We start from the raw sequence: 20,348 nt of genomic DNA, 5'->3' as shown, positions 1-20,348 counted from the left end.
TTCTTCCTGCCTTAAGGCCCAAGACTTTTCTTTTCTTAGAACATTTATTTTAAGAAAATATGTAATTGTAAATTCTTTCTCTGCCACTTTGAGATGCAAATCTTTTTAAAAGCTTTTCATTAATTTTACAACCTGCGAATGTTCTTCTCAAGAAACTGGGAGCCATTCCTTTGAAATATAATCATCAAAGAACATAGTGCCCCTATTTCCAGGTATCTGTGAGGTCTGTGAGCAGGTAGGAGCCTAATGTCTTATAAAGACATCAGTCATTGGATTCAAGCCCATCCTAATTCAGTATGATAACATCTTAATTACAGATGCAAATGCCCTATTTCCAAATAACACCACATTCACCGGTACCAGGGGTTAGGACTTCACAACATATCTTTTTTGAGGGACACAAATCAACTCACACATTTACAAAGAGTTTAAATGTGTTTATGGCAAAACAATTCATACTTGAATCTTCTCCTTAGGACTTGGCTTAAAAGAGTTTCATATATTTCCTTTAAATCCTTGGTGTGAGGGTCTAGTAGCAGCACATGTTCAAGACTATTTATGTGCAAATATAACAACTTCTCTTTTATTCTAGGTTTCTATGGTTAAATTTTCCTTCTTGCCAAGCATTTCCTCCTTAGTAAATCATTCTTATATCCTCTCCCTCCTCTGACTCATTAACAGGGCAAGATTCTGGTAGTCGTTGGGTCATCCAGCTAGGACTCAGTCTTGTCTTTTCACAGGAAGTTATCAAGTTTTCCACCCTGGCCAACATCTCAATTGATGTAGGAAGCATTAGAAAGCAGTGGCTCATGCTCACATAGGCCCCTAGTTTGGCACTGAATTTGCGCAGCTCAGGAGATTATAGGGCCAGGCACGATGACTCACACCTGTAAGCTCAGGTCCTCAAGAGGCTGAGGTGGAAGGATCATTTGAGACCAGGAATTCAAGACCAACCTGAGAAACATAGTGAGAACTTGTCTGGACGAAGAGAAAAATTAGCTGGATATTGTGGTGAATGTCTATAGTCCTAGATGCTCAGAAGGCTAAAGCAGGAGGATTGCTTGAACCCAGGAGTTTGAGGCTGCACTGAGCTGTTATTGTGCCACTGCACTCCAGTGTGGGCAATGGAGAGAGACCCTGCCTCAAAAACTATAACAACAAAACAAAACCTTTAAAGTTAAGACAATTCATAAAATATAAAAGTCTTCGGGCCAGGTGTGATGACTCATGTCTATAATCTTAGCACTTTAGAAGGCCAAGGCAGCAGGATCACTTGAGGCCAGGAGTTTGAGACCAGCCTGGGCAACATAGCAAGACCCTGTTTCTACAAAAGAAACAAACAAAGTAGCCTGGCATGGTGGCACACACCTGTAGTCCCAGCTACTTGGAGGCTGGGGCAGGAGAATTGCTTGAGGCCAGGAATTTGAGGCTACAGAGAGCTGTGATCATGCCATTTCATTGTATTCCATCTTGGGTAACAGAGCAAGACCTTGTCTCTAAAAAAAAGAAAAGAAAAACAATTACAGACTGTAGTTTTTGCTAAGCCAATTCAGCGTCTCTTTTCTCTCCTAAAATTTCTTCTCCACTCCTGACAATTTTTTTTTTTTTTTTTTTTTTTTTTTTTTTTTAAGATTCACAATTACTGGTACTGTTACTGTCAGGGTCGTTTGAACCAAAGCGACTCCATTTTGAGTGAGGGCTAGGAAAATGAGGCTGAGACTCATTCTCAGCATTTCTGAAAATGATGGACTGCATTCTCAGAAAATTAGGTGTTCCTAACCTCTAGATGTTTACAGTTAAAGGAAGAAATTAACAATGTTTACTAAACAGACCCAGACTTGGAAGTTTCCAGATATCCCAATATCTGGAGAATAAAGGCATTCCTAATTTTGCTTTAAAGATAATATTGATTCTTGCAAAATATAGTAATTAAGAAAATTAATCCTTTATCACAAACCCTTGTAGCTGAGCACATCTCCCCTTTATATGAGTATTGTACCTAGGGTGAACGCATTCCACCTCTTACTTTCAGGAATGTCCTACTCTATCTATAGAGTAGCTGTTCTTTCACCATTTTACTTTCTTAATAGACTTACTTTTACTTTGCACTATGGACTCACCCTAAATTCTTTCTTGTGCGAGATCCAAGGGATCTCTTGGGATCTCTCTTGGGATCTAGATTGAGAACCCCTTCCTGTAACATATTTCTGGCGACCACAAAGGGACTATAGTGAGGAAACCAGCAACTTTGGGTAAGTGTTGGGGCCCTGTAACATATTTCTGGTGACCACAGAAGGAACTGTAGTGCAGAAACCCTGACCAATGGCTACCTTTGGGTGAGTAGTGGGGTCCCATAACATCTTTCTGGTGACAAAGAAGCAACTACAGTGCAGAGTGGTGGGGTCCTGTAATGCTACTGAGCTCTTGATAATTAGAGTGGGTGTTGGGGCTCAGAAAATGATACTGCAAATTGGAGGTCTCAGAAACAGTTTCTTTCTGACCTTCTCTTGCCCTCCTCTCTCTTGCCCCTCATTCCTTCCTGGGTCAAGCCATAGAAACTAGAATTCCTCTTCACCAAGATGGGTCATAGAAACCAGACTCCCTTTTCCCCAAAGCCAACTGTAAAACCTAAAAATATTATTCTAACCTTCCCTTGCTCTTCTAGGTAACAGCTGCCCTTAAATAAATCAAGACCTTTATTCCGGAGGAGTCCTGTCCTCTACCTAGGAGAAAGAAATGCTATACAAAGTGACAACCAAAATAAGTGACTAGGGCATACGTTTCATCATCAAGGTTTTTTAAGCCATCTTTAAGGTATGTCTCAGAAAACACATGCCATAGACACACGTGTGACTGTTTTTCTAAAGATATTTTTCAGGAAGTTTAGTGTTTGCGTGTTTTCTTAAAGTGGGGGAAGGCATAGAGGTAGAGGAGCAGGTAGGTGGTAAAACAAATAGTTTTTTCTGGCAGACTTTATTTAGTCCCCAGTAAATACACATTTTACATGAGATAAAGGAAGTGTCTTAAGAGAAAAAGGGAGTAAAGGAAGAGTCAATTATGCAGACATCTCTGGGGAAGTGAAGGAATAAGTCTTGACTTTGTTCTGTACCTGGGAAGGTAAGCTTGTAATGGACATTTTCAGTGTGGAATCGAACAGATTTTAGTTTTAGGAGCTAGACTTAGATTCTAGACCTAAAATTAACAGTTGAAATGTCCTTGTTTATGGGAGACCAACAAGGAATTTGCCTATAAATGATCTTTTGGGGCAGTCCTTTGCAGATAGCCAAGATCTTTTTATCTTTCTGTGGAGATCTGGCTGATGGCTGATGCATAACGTTAGCAACAGCTCTTCATTTGGAAGAGGGTGTTGAAATGGTTCAGTGTCCAGCAATAATCTTCTCTTTTGCATAATAGGTTAGAGGGATTCTGATTTTTATTTTTATTTTTTTTTCCTTTAAGGGAGAATCAAAGAAGAACATTACTGGGTAGACAGATCTTGCTGAATTTTCCCACTCAATCTGATTAGCTCAGACTCTTTTGTTCAATCACATATCTGCACAGTTGTCCCTACTTCATAAAACCTAAAGCATAAAAACTGAACAGTTTTCCCTGTGTCTTTTTGGTCACTATTCTGAAGACTTTCATATCTTATAAAGCTATTATCAAATAAATCCGTGATTCTTTTCTCTTGTTAACTGATCTTCTGTTATAGAAATGTTGACTGTGACCCTTTATGATAAAAGACATACTCCCTTTCCATTCCTACAAGGGCAAGATTTTGACATTTTTGTAGTACTCTTACCCTGTGGAAAAGATAAGCATTTTATGTTTTCATTTATGCTAGTTTAGGGATTTTTTTTTTAATATGTTGAAGAGCTACCTCGCACACCTTCTCTGAATAAGCAATGTCCACATCTTTATAGCAATGTCTACATTTTTCCTCCCAACCACCCTCTCTGTCCATTTCACAATACAGCAGGTCACTAAACACATAGGGGTGGGGAGGACAACCATTCCTAACATTTCTTGAGTTTTCCTTTCTCAAACTTCCTAAGGCAGTACCAAGGCCTTCCAGATCAAGGAATTTTTACATTATGTATTTAAATTTCTTAGACCACAAAAGCTATATATAGTCCTTAATATTCCTTCATATCAAATATTCTTTCCTGAGTTTCCTCTGTTATATTAATGATGCTGCTAAGGTATGAAAGTAAGACAAGCTATAAAGTGTAGAAGAAAAAGTACTTCTGAAATTCTCTAATATAAGGGGATGTCATTGATTGATATGGGAAATAGAAGGTTTGAAGGCGTAATTAGTTGTTTTAGGATACAAATATCCAATTAGAGAGAAATATTCCATAGAGCATTCACCTTCCAATTTTCATAATGCCTATCAACACATCCAGTTTGTCACCAAAATGTTACAGCCCAGGGGGTTTTTATTGCTCCCTGAACAAATAAAGTCAATTCATTGAGACAGTGTTTCATATACGAGAAGGAGTTCAATTATCGCAAGGTGAGTGAAAGGATGGGAGACTTTTTTCAATTCTGCCTCTCTGAGAGCTTGGAGGCTAGGGTTTTTAAGGATAATTTGGAGGGCAGGGGGCTAGAGGACAGGTGCTGCTGATTGGTTGGAGATGAAATTATAGGAATATTCAAACTGTCTTCATGTGCTGAGTCAGTTTCTGGGTGAGGGTCACATGACCAGTTGAGTCAGTTCCTTGGTATGAGTCGCAAGTCTGGCTGGAGTCAGGTCTTTTGCCCAAATGAAAAAGCCTGAAAAATATCTCAAAGATCAATCTTAGGCTTTGACAACAGTGATGTTATCTATAGAAGCAATTAGGGGAATGCTTAATCTTGTGACCCCCGGCTACATGAGGCTTGGGCAATAATAGAAAGGCAAGCTGGGGAACAATGGCTGGTTATTGTTTAACTATGCCTACATTTTAGTAGAATTCAGGCTTCTCCCATAATCTTAACCTTTGACCTTTTGTCAGAGGCATTCAAGCCAAAGAGACTCCATGTTGAATGACGGCTAGGAAATAGAAGGCTGGAAGTTGCTGGGCGGGGTTACCAGGATGTTAGGCCTCTAGATGTTTATGGTTAAGGGAACAGAGCAATAATTTTTACTAAACAGACCCAGTCCCAAGAAAGTCCTGATACCCCAATATCTTGAGAACAAAAACATTCCTAATTTTGCTTTAAAGATAATATCGATTTTTGCAAAACATAGTAATTATAAAATTAATCTTTTATCACAAACCTGTATAGTAGAGCACATCTCCCTATGCTTGTTTTTTGTTATCCTGTATATAAACAAGCATTGTACCTAGGGTGGGTGCATGCCTCCTCTTTCGGGAAAGCCCTGCTCTGTCTAAGGAGTAGCTATTCTTTCACCCCTCTACTTTCTTAATAAACTTGCTTTCGCTTTGTACTGCGGACCAACCCAGAATTCTTTCTTGCATGAAATTCAAGAACCCTCTCTTAGCATCTGGATCAGGACCCCTTTCCAATAACACTTTCATTAGTCTTACAGAGGTGATTTCAGTACACAACAAGAAGGAAGTTAGTTTCAGGAAGGTACTACTATCATTTGTCTTTTAAAGTTAACAAAAGCAGTTAACAGGTGAAGTTAGAGGCAAGATGGAGTTAGCGATGTTAAATCTGTATCACAGTCATGATTTTTGTAAAAGTGATTTCAAAAGTGCACCTCAAACTCTATAATTAAAAGGATGCTTCTATGCTCTAGAAGAGGGATCAGTAGTCTACAGTCTGTGGACCAAACCCATGCTACCAACTGTTCTTATACATGAAGTCTTATGAAATGCAGCTATATCTAATTTATCTATGTATTTTCTATGGCTGCTTTTTGCCTACATTGGCAGAGTTGGGCAGTTGCACCAAAAACCATTTTACTTGCAAAGCCTAAAATACTTTCTGGCTTTTCACAGAAAAGTTTGCTGACTCTTGCTCTAAACAAGGGTGTTCAATCTTCTGGCTTCCCTGGGCCACATTGGAGAAAAATTGTCTTGGGCCACACATAAAATATACTCACACTAACAATAGCTGATGAGGAAAAAAAAAAAAAAAATTGGTGGTGCATAAATCTCATAATGTTTTAAGAAAGTTTACAAATTTGTGTTAGGCAACATTCAAAGTTGTCCTGGGCTGCACGCAGCCGACAGGCGATGGGTTGGACAAGCTTGCTTTAAACAAACTAGAGCCAGGTTATATAGGTTATATATGTCAATTATTATTTATTCACATTGAACACCTTGCTTGAAATTTTCCCCCATTTTTCTTTGAACAAATCATTTATGTTTCCTTGCTGAAATTCTACTTATCTTTTAAGATTTTACTCATGCTTTCTTTCTTTTAGAAACCTGTTCTTAATACCTTTTTTTTAGGTAGAACTGACCAACAACTGAGTTTGTTAAACATATCCCTCTATAGTTTTCTCAAGAACCAACATGTTTCTTATTTATCTTTATGCCATTAATGCATATCCCAGTATCTGCCACATAGTAGAGCTTAAATATGTATTGATTACATGCATGAATGAATGAAGTAAGGAAAACATAGATGATTAGTTTTAAATTTTAGTGTTAAAAAATTTTAAGTTACAAAATGTAAATATAAATATAATTACATGGAGTATATTCCATTCAAGTCTTCTCCTGTTTATCTTTATTAAAACCAGAGGCTAAACAATGGGGAAGGATATTAGCTATTGTTTGTTCTCTCTTCTGGCTCCATTTTCTTCCCCTATCTCAATATTCTCTGTACTGCAAGTTTGAAGAGAGGGAAATGTCTGTATTAGATATTTTTATGTTGTTATGCTGATTTTAACTACTTTTTGGCCAATTCTTGTTGGCCCTTATGCTCTCCATTGTGACAAGCATCAAAATTATTTAGCATATTAGTGAGTTTTGCAGAGACACTCTCCCATGCTAAACTCAATAAAACACCAATACTCTGGCTGTCTTTAATGACTGCACCCCATCTCCCATCTACCATCACTCATAGGACTTACCCATTCCCCTTTTTCAGAAGTGCAGCTTTTTTAGATTTAATTCTCCTGTATCACCTAGCTACATACTTTTCTGCTTTCTACCTCTTAAGGAGCTCACACATTATTATAGTGTCAAATGGAAGTGCAGCTTGTACAATGGTTTCCATCCTGACTCCACACCATATAACCGCTGATAGCTTCAGGCAGCTTCTTATGTGTGTTTTAATTTTTTTTTTCTGGGAAGAAGAAAACATCAGACAGTTGATGACTGATAAATTCCCAAACTCTAGGAAACTTATTTCAATTTCTTTTTAAAATTATCTCTCAATCATTTGAGATGCTTTCAACTTCAACTGTAGAGTGAAAGGAGAAGAAATAAAAGAGGAATGATTATCAATCTTACTAACTTGCTTTTATATATATATATGAGACCTGTCTTTTTTCTCCTTAGCTTTTCCTTTTCATCGTCAGTACTCTGAATCCTACTGATTCTATATATGTAAGGATTATGGACTATCCATTATCTTCTCTATTTTATCAGCAATCTTTTTCTTTCAACTTGCTCTTTCTCAAAATAATGTAACATACTTTAATTGCCTACATTTTAAAAATAAAGCAAAACAATCTCCCTTGAGAAACTCCATTACTCCTTCATTCACTCATCTGTCTATCCCCTTCTAGCAACAGCAAGCACTCTTGACAAAGTAGGCTACTCTTGCTTTCTCCATTTTTTACCTCATACTCATTGCAATCTGTCACTTAACTGAAACTGCTAAAATTATTCCATGCAATTGTAACTGATGTTAAATTTGAAGTACCTTGAAACATCAAGATATAATGCATATGGATAACCTGAAGTGAGGTACTAACCTAATGTTAACTTTGAAAAAATAAGTATAAGAGAAGGGCTTAGATGACTCTTAAAGCCATCAAACACATGGGTATTATGAAAGGGTCTAAAGTTGAAGATTAGAGAGGATCTGAAGTAAATGATTTATTTGGAGATAATTGCCACATTGATGTGATTAATGCTCTCTGCCCCCATTAAAAAGAGAGTAGTAAGTTTCCTACTTCTTTATCTCAAACTGAGAAAAGTGAACTTGAAAATGGCTATTAGAGAGTTTATGTGCCCACAGTGATTGGAAATGGGTTTGTCTCCTACATAGCAAATCTAAAGAGGCAGAGAATCACCTTAAGCTGAGAAAGCTAACAATTTTTTTTTCTTAGGTATTGTTAGAGAAAAGGGTGCGAGGCCGGGCGCGGTGGCTCAAGCCTGTAATCCCAGCACTTTGGGAGGCCGAGACGGGCGGATCACGAGGTCGGGAGATCGAGACCATCCTGGCTAACATGGTGAAACCCCGTCTCTACTAAAAAATACAAAAAACTAGCCGGGCGAGGTGGCGGGCGCCTGTAGTCCCAGCTACTGGGGAGGCTGAGGCAGGAGAATGGCGTAAACCCGGGAGGCGGAGCTTGCAGTGAGCTGAGATCCGGCCACTGCACTCCAGCCTGGGCGGCAGAGCGAGACTCCGTCTCCAAAAAAAAAAAAAAAAAAAAAAAAAAAAAAAAAAAAAAAAAAAGGGTGCGAGAGAGAGAGAGAGAGAGAGAGAGAGAGAGAGAGAGAAGACAGACAAAGATAGACATACTGAGAAACTTAAACTCTATTCATTACGACTACCAGAGGAGAAAATAGGCATCAGTAAAGACAAGCTAAATAGATCATCAAATTTTTAGGTAAACTGGAATATAAGAGTGGATCAACAAGAATAAATTAACTTAGAGGAACATATCTGGGACATAGGCTTTAACACCTTGGCAGATATTCCATGTGATACAGAAAATTTATGACTAGAGTAGATGTTAGAAGAATGGAGTAAGTGGAGGCTAATGCTGAGCAAAACTGTAAGATGTTTGGGTTGCAATGTCAGATAGTAGAATAAATCATAATATGGTTTAGAAATATGGGCTAGTTGAAATAATTATATTATATGAGTTGCCATAGCATTATGCTCCAGAAGAAGACCCAGAGGACACAACTTTCACCAAGATCACCAAAAACTTGCTGGTGCAAAAGGTACTAGCAATTATATCACAAAGTTCAGGGTTGCTTTCATAGGTAAGTCAAATCTGCCAGTAGGAAAGACAGCCTTAGAACCCAAAATTGGCTTATTAAATGGCACAATGGGGATGATGGGGCCCAAAAGCAATTGCTATTAGTGGTAGTATCTAACCATCCAAAGGTAGAGGGGTGATAATTTTTATAATTACTGTCAATGTCAAGGGATAGTCAAGGAGTCTTGACCCACAGGTGGTTGTGAAGATAGTTAATGGAATGTGGTATCCCTAGGGACAAATAGGGCAATTACCCAGTTTTCTACTTAGTATCTACAATGAGAAGCCAAAAGTGAAGGTTGAGGACAATAACCCAGATATAAACTCTCAATCTCTTGCTCAGTTTTCATGCGTGAGTCAATTTTAAAGTCTGTATCCACTGAAAAAGGAGATATCTAAGTTTACAGGAGGAAAGATCCTATAATACCACAGCAAGTACATACTACAAAGATTCCCCTAGTACTTCCCCAGAGGAATATATGGTCATTTACTTTGTTGAGTGAACACTGGGGAAAGAGAAGTATCACAACATTTGAAAGACAATAAGACCCAGGTTGCTGGTTGACATTAATACTTGAAGATAAAAAGCATAATCATAACCTCCTGATTGATTGGTGACATATGACAGCCATGTTGTAAACGGATTCCTAGCTAAAATTCAGCTTAGACCATCTCTACAGTGTCAAGAGATCCAACAATTGATTATTTTGCCAATTTCCAATTCTAAAATTGGAATGACATACTTGGTTATCGGATAACCACCATGTTGGATGCTTGGCTTCTCAGGTAGGAATGACCAAACTCTGGAAGGATATTAAAAAAATAAATCCTTGGACAAATTAAATTTAGCTGAGTTTAAATGAGCAAAGAATAGTTCATGAATTGGGCAGTCTCTCCAACCAGTGTAGGCTGAGAGAGACTCCAGTGCAGCCATGTGGCAGAAGATGTATGGAGAGAAGGAAACTGATTTACAGAAAATGGAAGTGAGGTACACAAACAGCCAGATGGGTTAAAGCTTGGCATTTGCCTTATTTGGTTAGGGTTTGAACAGTTGGTCCCCTTTGATTGGCCAAAACTTGGTGATTAGCAGAAGAGTAGATTACAGTCTGTTTACAACTATATTTAGGTTATAGTTCACTATGTAGAAGAAACCTTAAGGTCAAACTTAAAATATATGAGGCAGCTTTAGGTTAAACTTAACACTTCCCTGATCTTGGTCATCCTCTAAATTTTGAGATTGACCAAAACTTTAGTTATTGATGTTACTGTCACCATTATAAATGTACTTATTTGGTCTCAAAACGCTCTAGAAAATAGCAGAACAGTGGGGTTTGTAAGGTGGAAACAAAGACTGCAGGTTATTCTTTTTTAATGATTATTGTAGAGCATCCCTTTTTGTGCTGGAATATACTATTTACAGAACAAAAGCAAAACCTGGTCTTTCTAAGATCTATCTGCTTCCTTAAAGTCTTAGTTTGACTACGTCACATTAGCATAAATGATCCCATTTTAGTTTGTTCTGGTCTGTTGGAGTCTAGTGCATCAGATCAGTCAGAAACAATGGACTTCTATAATTCTGCTTAAAAATTCCCCCCTTTTGGTCAACTTCTCCCTTTGGTGAGAGTACGACCAAAACTTAGGACCTTAGTAGCAATCTCAGTTACCACCATTTTGGGTTTCTGATCTCAGCATATCATTAATAGGTTATGGTGACCACATGGTCACGCATTTCTTTTAGGTCTTTCCATTCCAGTTGAAGATACACAATTTGACATTCTGTAGATGGCTGCATGCAAACATTACAGACTTTTGAGAGAATGCAGTGTACCAGAGAGACTACTATTATGACTATTGAGTTTGGAGTATGCTCCTTAGCCAGGGTACCCATGAATCCAACATACTAAAGTCAAGTAGATCAAACAATAAGTTAGATAAAGAGTCAACATGCTTTAACCAAGCAGCCTGTTTGCTAATTCTCTACAATTGAATATAATACCTGATATATTTCTCCATGTGCAATGAGACATGCCAACAACTACACAGATACTTCTCTGTTTAGCCAGTAAGTAATCTAGAACTCTATTATTTAGTATAACTTTCATAGGATAATTTGAAGTCTGCTGTGTAACCATAGCCTTTACATTAAAATCTTCTACAGAGCTTATGATGAGGAATAAATTTTTAATCCTTGCCTCATTTACTCCAAACCATGAACATAAGGACCTAATAAATCACGTCCATCTAGAAGAATGAAGACCTCTTGGAACCTTTGCTTTAACCCACGATGCAAGTTAAGATGAGTGAACCAATATTCTGTTTCAGACTGATTATGAGGCAACAAATATATTATTAAAAATTTTCACCTACATTGACCTTTTGTCTTCTACCTATCAGGGCAAAAGATTGTCATGTATAAGGCTAGCTACAAAATTTTTCTCAAAAATATACCTCACAAATGCAAATGAAATACTTATTTTTCATTTCTGTAGTTCATAGAGGCTTAAATTTAAAAAAAAAAAAAATGGAAAGATAAGTATCTCACGAGAGCAAACATATCTTGATTCATGGTCTTGGGAAAAACGTCCATGACACGCATACCGTCTGCTTCTGGGGATACTGGGGATAAACTTCCCTGGTTAGCTTTACCTTAAGGTTTCCAATGGCTATACATTCCAGAGTATGGAGGGAACCTTCTGAGTTGTAAGATTATGAACCCAAGGTTCAAGGTTCCCAAGTTTTGCTTCAGTGTGGATGGCAAGGGCAATCTTTCTATGATGTTCTCAGAAGACTGAATCTTTGGGTTCTAGGTTGTGAGGAAGTTGACTGTTCTCAGTCAGGGGACCATAAAAAGCTTTCTTAACCTGGTGAAAGTACACTTTGGTATATGAGCTACTGTTATAACATAAGCTCTTTTGCATGGGAAAGCTTTCTTACAACCAGAAAACATGCAATGAATATGACAAAGGTTCAATTCAAATCCCTCTATAAATGTTTAAGTGGCATATTGGGTAGCAGAAATGTACCTGAAGTTTGATCATCTTTCCAAGACTATGGGTTTGACAAACCAAACCTTGGCCATAAACTATTTCAGCAATTTAGAACAGTTACCACATCTATGAAGGTTAGGGCCTATCTAACTCTCTCAAAACAGCCAGGAGACAAAACAGGAAAAGCAGGAAAGAAGGGGCCATATTGGTGAGGACTAAACTCTGATTTTTTATCTTGCCCAAATTCCTATGTGAGGGGTCTGGAGAGTCATACCCTACAAAATCATAAATTCTCATCAGATGGGTTTCAATTGACCCTGTATGTCATGACTTACTTTCCAATCTGACTCTGGCACAACAAGGGAGGAAATCAAAATGTTTTACCCCAAATTATATTTCTTTGCCATACCTTGAAATTGCCCTGCAAAGTCTCTTGTGGGAAAAACCCACATTCCATATCCCTTTTCCCCTTTGTTTTCCTTTCTTCTTTCTTTCTCAAACCCAGGAGATAATCAACTAAGGGTCAGGTACCCTTTTAGGTCTGATAAGAACCATTTTACAACCTGCTATCTGAGAGATTCCTCTGCACAATAAAACTCGGTCTCTACAATCCTTTACCTTAATCTAAACATGCCTTTTTATTGATCCCAGGTCTTCAGATAAGCTCAACCAATTGTCAATAAGAAAATGTTTAAATTTACCTGTAGCCTGGAAGCCCCTGCTTTGAGTTGTCCTGCCTTTCTGAACCGAACCAATGTCTCTTTCTTTCTTTATTTCTTCTTTCTCTCCCTCCCTCCCTCCCTCTCTTCCTTCCTTTCTTTCTTGTCTCTCTCTCTCTCTCTCCCTCCCTCCCTCCCTCTCCCTCCCTCCCTCCGTCCCTCTCTCTCTCTCTCTCTCTTTCTCCCCCCCTCCACTCCTCTTTCTTTCTTTTTTTTTGAACAGAGTCTCACTCTGTCACCCAGGTTGGAGTGCAATGGTGTGATCTCAGCTTACTGCAACCTCCGTCTCCCATGTTCAAGCGAGATTCTCCTACCTCAGCCTCCTGAGTAGCTGGGATTACAGGCGTCTGCCACCACACCCAGCTATTTTTTGTACTTTTAATACAGACGGCGTTTCACCATGTTGGCCAGGCTGGTCTCAGACTCCTGACCTCGTGATCTGCCCACCTTGGCCTCCCAAAGTGCTGGGATTACAGGCGTGAGCCACCACGTCCAGCTGTATTTCTTAAATGTACTTGATTGATGTCTCATGCCTTCCAAAAATATATAAAACCAACCTGTACCCCAACTGCCATCGGCACATGTTCTCAGGACCTCCGGAGAGCTGTGTCATAGGTCATGGTCACTCACATTTGGCTCAGAATAAATCTCTTACAGTATTTTACAGAATTTAACTTTTTTCATCAATAGTCACATACACATAATATATATAGACATACGAACACACAGAAGCAAATCTCATAGCTTTCATAAAGATTTATCATTAGCCAGCTGTTAGTTTTTCTTTTCTGCATTCAGACTATTAATCCTCCAATTACCCATTTCATTGCTCTAAGCAATTGTTAACTAAGGGAAAAAAGGCATTCCTGAAGGGACAACTCTTAAGTGAAACAAAAAATTTATATTTCATAAATACAGAGCTAAGATTTTAGGCCTAAATAGTGTCATTTGCTTAAACCAAGGGAAAAAGTGGTGTCAAGTAAAAGTTTCATCAAGATAATAAGACAAGATGGTCAGAAAAGCACCTTATACAAAGGTTTGACTTAGAATGGTTTCAAGATAGCCAATTAAATTACAAAAAGGTGTATTTTAGTTTGATAGGTGTTCTTTTTAACTTAGTTACTGTTTCTTAGTTAAAATTACTAAAATTATTGAGTTCAGGGTGGAGCCCTTTAAAGAATGAGACAAAGAAAGCATTCTTCATGCCTGGCCTCTTCATGGATAGATCTGAAAAAGAAGCAATTTACTTGAGGGCCTATGTTTTATAAACACTTTATTTAGAAGAGGTTTTTCTTTTCACCTTTAGGCTGGAATAGCAACTAAGTCAAAAGATTAGCAGATTTAATTTTTCTTATCAATTAGTCACTTAAGTTTTTATTTGCCTTTTATAAAGAGTCTTTAAATAAAAATACTGAAATTGTTTCAGGAGCTTCAACAGGCATCGCTAGATGAAATTAATTCAGGAGTCCTAATTTTCAAGTACACTTCCTCAAGCACAATGTTGTTCATTTGGAATGTTCTACTTTAACTTTAAATGATCTTTAGTAAGATTTTACCATTTCTGTAAGCCTTTGCTATTTCTGGGACCTGATATTTATGCAAGTACAAGCCAGAAGTTACTCAGTTTTTCAGAAATCAAGGACCCCATTTTTACCTCAAATATTGGCTTTAGCTCTCAGATCAACTTAGTCAATGATTTTTTTCCCCTACATTAATATGCAAGAAAAAAAATGGGGATAGAACACAATAATCCCTGCAAATTTCCAGAAGCTGAAGTTTATACCCACTGCAATATTGCCATTTACTATTGTTTTTTGGTTGTCTCTGACTCAGTCAGAAATAAAAGGCATCTAACTGGACCGAAGCCAATTAACTGTTGGATCCACTCCAATCCTGGACCCAGAACCGTCCCTGTTGCAACTTTCATACCCAGTTTGGATCAGAAATTTTCTCAAACAAACTCAGAGAACTCAAAACAAAAATCTGTGGAGCTTTAAAATATGAGCAAGCACTTACCATAATCCCCAGTTGCTGCAACAGCGCAATCCACACAATGGGCCTGGCAGATACCTTGCCTGGTCACTCAGGGCTCCTGGAAGTTGCTGGAAGCTCTATTTCAAATCCCACTTCTGACACCATCTGTTGAAAGAAAATCCTTAGCCAAATTTAACTGAGTTTAGTTGAGTGAAGAACTATTCACAAATTGGGCAGTCTCTCCAACCAGAGTGGATTCAGAGAGACTCCAGCACAGCCATGTTGTGGAAGAAGATTTATGGACAGAAGAAGAAAAGTAATGTACAGAAAATGGAAGTGTGCTACAGAAACAGCTGGATCAGTTACAGCTTCCATTTGCCTTATTTGAACATGGTTTGAATAGTCGGTCTCCTTTGATTGGCCAAAACTTGGTGATTGCACAAAAGTAGGTTATATAGTCTCTTTACACCTCCATTTAGGTTATAGTTCACTATGTACAAAGAAACTGAGAGACAGGACTAGCTGGATTTCCTAGGCCGACTAAGAATTCCTCAGCCTAGCTGGGAAGGTGACCGCACCCACCTGTAAACATGGGGCTTGTAACTCAGCTCACACCCGACCAATCAGGTAGCAAAAAGGGTTCACTAACATACAAATTAGGCTAAAAGCAGGAGGCAAAGAAATAGTCAAATCATATATCACCTGAGAGCACAGGGGGAGAGACAATGATTGGGATATAAACCCCAGGCATTGGAGCCAGGAGTGGGCACCCCATTTGGGTCCCCTCCCATTGTATGGGAGCTCTGTTTTCACTCTATTAAATCTTGCAACTGCACACTCTTCTGGTCCATGTTTGTTACAGCTTGAGTTGAAATTTCGCTCGTCATCCACGACTGCTGTTTGCCGCCATCACAGACCCGCCTCTGACTTCCACCCCTCTAGATACCGCAGAGTATCTGCTGCATTTCTGATCCAGCCAGGCACCCATTGCCGCTCCCAATCAGGGTAAAGGCTCACCATTGTTCCTGAATGGCTAAGTGCTTGGGTTCGTCCTAATTGAGCTGAACACTGGTCACTGGGTTCCACGGTTCTCTTCCATGACCCACAGGTTCTATTAGAGCTGTAACACTCACTGCAAGGCCCATGGTTCCATTCCTTGAAATCCGTGAGGCCAAGAACCCCAGGTCAGGGAACAAAAGGCTTGCCGCCATCTTGGGAGCTCTAACAACAAAGACCTGCCTGTAACAAAACCTTCAGGCCAAACTTAAAATATAAAAGGAGACAGCTTTAGGCTAAACTTGATTTAATAAGGCCGATTTGAAACCTCTAAAACTGTACTCAAATCTCTTTTCAGGAGAGAACTTGTCAGGAGAAGCATTAGCTGTCAGTATGTATTTGTAGGATTTTCCTCAGGGCCCACATCAAGATGAGTCTCTCTCCAAGCTGCTGCCAGTCAATGACTGAGCATAGTGCAGAAATTCTAGAACTGGACTGTTAGTAACCAATACAGGACTCCTGTAGTAGGCAGCCTGGGTAAGACTGCATTGGTGCTGCACAACACTCTTCAACTCTTCCTAAACAATCCCCCTTTCTTCCCTCAAATGTCAGACTTGCATTATGGTATGAAGGTTTTCCCTAAATACTATAAAATTTTGCTGGCATTTTTGGCAATAAATCTTTTACACTTACACTTCTAATTATATCTTGGCATCTGCTTTCTGGAGTTCTTGAAAAAACAGTATCTGTAATTTGGCCTAAAAAGGAACTTAATAATTTGACTTTTTCATTAGTGCACAGGCCTTGCCAAATGCAATTTTTTCTTTTTGATCTCTAAGAATACAGTGCTATTTTCTTTTTTTATGAAGTCATGTGCTATGGGGATTTCTGAGTTTAGCCCATTTTCTGTTCTTCTTGGAATCCTTTTCCTCCTCATCTCCTCATTTTTATTTAGTTACCATGACTCTAAGAATGGGATAGATAATTTTAGGGGCCCAGTACAAATAAAAATATAGGCCTTATACAAAAAATATTAAGAATTTCAAGACAACTATAGCATAGCATTAAAACAAGTGTGGGTCCTGCTAAGCTCAGGATTCTGTATAACTGCACAGGTAACATACCTATGAAGCTTGCTCTGCTTAGTACTTCTTCTTCTTTTGTGACTGAACTATGATGTCATTTTATCAAGAAGTCTTGGCAGATCTTCTGCATACCAGGAGTCTGCACATTTGAAATGATGACTCTTTTTATTTATTGAATTACAATCAAAATCCCTACTTTGTCTATGTGAACTCTTTTAAATATATTCAATTAATCAAATCAAAGGAAAATATATGAAAAGTTTTTAAATAAACCTGTTCTTTGTAGTGCAAAGATTATATTTTTAAAATTTATGTAAATTTGATTTTCAAATAGCCCTAATACTGTTTTTCATTCAGTCTTTCTTCATCAGGTATTGCTGAGTAGCTTGTCAATTTACTAATCATCCCTTCAATGTGTACTAGTTCTGACTTGCCTTAAGAAAACTTACAAACTGGGTGTGGCCCTTGTATTCTCAATGTGCCCTTTCATTCCAAGGAGACGAAATGCACCAATTTAAATAGCAATCTTAATTGCTTTGCAATGTACTCCTGATAAATGTCTACTGAGACTGATTGCGCCCTGCACCTGTGGTTTGGCATTCTATCAATCTCATAAGCTCTTATTGTTAATAAAAGACAAAGTAATTAGTGGTATTGTTTGAATGGTGCTACTTTCTTTATGTCTAGTGACAAGGTAGAAAATAAAATTGCCCTCAGGTTTTTATGTGTGTTCATACATATTTTAAGATCTTAAAATCAGTGACTTCAGTCTCCAAAATGGGGTTAGATAATGTAATATGCTTTTTTTGGTTTGATAGGAATGTATTTTTATAATTAGGGATATTTAAAAGGCATCTTAATATATTAAATTTATTATCTTTAATTATTAAATATAGTTTGATTGTGATAAATGAGATATACAGATAAGTGCAAATACGATGGTATATATAAATCAATCCTAATCACATCCTATAGAGCTAACCACAGCCAATCATTCTTACATATTTTTTTCTGTATCTAAACCACGTAATCTAGTTTACAGCTGGGTTCTACTGACTCTTTAAGACATAGAAAAGATTAAATACGATTGGCTCAAATCTCTTCCTTCTTTACCCTCTGAAAGTTCAGTTTCTGGGATTTTTGGAAATTTCTATTCACTTCTGGTTCTAAGCTTATCTCTCCACTGAATTGCTAATGCTTAATGATTTGCTACAAAATCTAACCACATTATTTCACACAGTAACATAAGATTAATGATCATTTTAAATAATTTGTAATATCTTTTAATTGCTTATTTGCTATTCATATGTTCTCTTTTGTAAAGTATCCAAACAAATGTTTTTCTCATTTTTGTTGGATAATCTTTTTAATTTTTGAGTTCTTTATATGTGGTTCAAGTCCTCTATCAGATACATTTCACAAAAATTTTCTTACCCAGTCTATGATAGTCTATTATTTTTCAGTGTCTTTTGTGAACAGATGTTTCTAATTTTGATGATGCAATAAAATATGTCATTTTTTATTTTGTGCTGTTCTATTTAAGAAGTCTTCACTAGACCTAAGGTTATAAAGATACTCTCTTATGTTGTCTTCTAGTCATTCTATATTTCTAGGGTTCATGTTCTATTTTGTGTTAGCCTCTTCACAATTTTCATTTTCATTTTCTTTTCTTTTTGGTATGGAGATATCCAATTATTTTATAATAATTGGTTGAAACAACCATTATTTCTCCATTGACTTTTCCCTGCACTTTTGTGAAAAATAAATTGCCCACATATAAGTGCGTCTATTTCTGGACTCTATTTTGTTCATTGTTCTAGGTCACTAGCTTTATGCCATTGCCACATTGTTTTAGTAATGGTAGCTTTATAATAAGTAAAAATCAGGCAGCGTTAGACTACTAACTTTATTCTTTTTCAAAGTCATTTGTCTATTCCAGTTCCTTTGCATTTGCATGTGAATTTTAAAATCAGATTATAAATTTCTGCAAAACTCCTGGTGGCATTTTTATTGGGATATGTTACATCTATACGTCAATTTGGGTAGAATTGACATTGGAAGTAAATGCTTGATGCCATAAAGTGAAAATGGCACTGAGGCAAAGTTTTCTCAGCAAGGCAATTTTCTTTTATAGAAGGGTGCGTCTCACAGATGGAGCAATGGTGAGAGCACACCAGACAAGGGAGGGGATGGGGTTCTTATTCCTGATGCAGCTAGTTCCTACTGCTGTGTCTTTCCCCTATTAGCTATGGTTGGACTGCACAGTCTAAGATAATTCTGATTGACTATTTTAAAGAGAGTAGGGGTACAAGCCAGAGTGGTGGAGTGAGTAGTTTTGGTGGGAAGGATGGTTACAGAGCTGGTGACTACGGATGACTAAGGACAGAGCAGGTGATAGAAGCTAGGAGGGGGTTGTTTACTAAAACCAGGGGCAAGGAGACATAAAGAACAAGGGGCCAGGCACAGTGGCTCACACCTGTAATCCCAGCACTTTGGGAGGCCGAGGCAGGTGGATCACGAGATCAGGAGATAGAGACCATCCTGGCTAACATGGTGAAACCCCATCTCTACTAAAAGTACAAAATACAAAATATTAGAAAGGCGTGGTGGCGGGCACCTCTAGTCCCAGCTATTCAGGAGGCTGAAGCAGGAGAATGGTATGAACCTGGGAGGCAGAACTTATTTGCTTAATAAAAGGCAGAGCTTGCAGTGAGCCAGGATTACACCACTGCTCTCCAGCCTGGGAGACAGAGAGAGACTCCGTCTCAACCAAAAAAAAAAAAAAAAAGAATGAGGAAGTTAAATTTTAAAATGGAGAACAAAGAACATACTGACATATGTGTTCTCTGAGGAGGAGCTCAGAACTCATTGTACTTAACAATTTTCCCCCTCTTGAATTTTAAAGGAAATTAACAGGCTAAAACCTTTGAAGAGGAATTTATTGTATCCTACAATTTCCCCCTTTCAATTTTTAGAGTCTTTCCTCTTTAAACCTTTTTAACCTGTCTTGGCTTTGAAAAGCTTATCTGAATAAGGTGAAGGAGAGTTAAGGGAGGTTTTTTGTGTCTAGTGGAAAGGTGATTTCAGTCCTTGTTACTTCATCTTCATCAGAAAGAAAAATTCTCTTTATTTTTAATATCTATTTTTAATATTGTCATTTATAGATTTTAAATTTTCTTCGTGTATCTTTTTCAAAATATAAATTTATTGAATCTTGAGACTAAGTTACTTATAATTTTATAGTCCCACATTTTTGTTGTGATGGTAGTTGTTGTTATTGTTATTGCTTGGTCTTGGATTTTAGATTGGGAGTTTTGAACATAATTCCTTCACTCTGGGAATGAGGATAATTTCCCAGTCATCTCTGTCAGCAAACAAGCAAAAATGATGGTTCATTATACCTTTATATCATGGTTTTGTTCATTATACAAATTATTCTTTCACTACCTTCTTCTCATATTTATTT

The 20,348-nt window shown here is 37.8% G+C and overlaps 1 long non-coding RNA gene across 1 annotated transcript in view; it reads right to left on the bottom strand.

Annotated features, from left to right (window-relative positions):
* Positions 1-452: 452 nt before the first annotated feature.
* Positions 453-20,348, bottom strand: part of LOC135966109 (uncharacterized) — a 31,083-nt gene continuing 11,187 nt past the window's right edge. The window contains exons 2-3 of the long non-coding RNA XR_010579212.1: positions 14,844-14,966; positions 453-1,496 (exon numbers count right to left, since the gene is read on the bottom strand). This is a non-coding gene — a long non-coding RNA (uncharacterized lncRNA). The remainder of the gene's footprint in view (positions 1,497-14,843; positions 14,967-20,348) is intronic.

This window comes from Macaca fascicularis, chromosome 11, assembly GCF_037993035.2.
Source record: "Macaca fascicularis isolate 582-1 chromosome 11, T2T-MFA8v1.1".
Classification (NCBI taxonomy): Eukaryota; Metazoa; Chordata; class Mammalia; order Primates; family Cercopithecidae; genus Macaca; species Macaca fascicularis.
The sequence above is the reverse complement of the archived record's forward strand: the minus strand, read 5'-3'. Positions and strand labels throughout refer to the sequence as shown.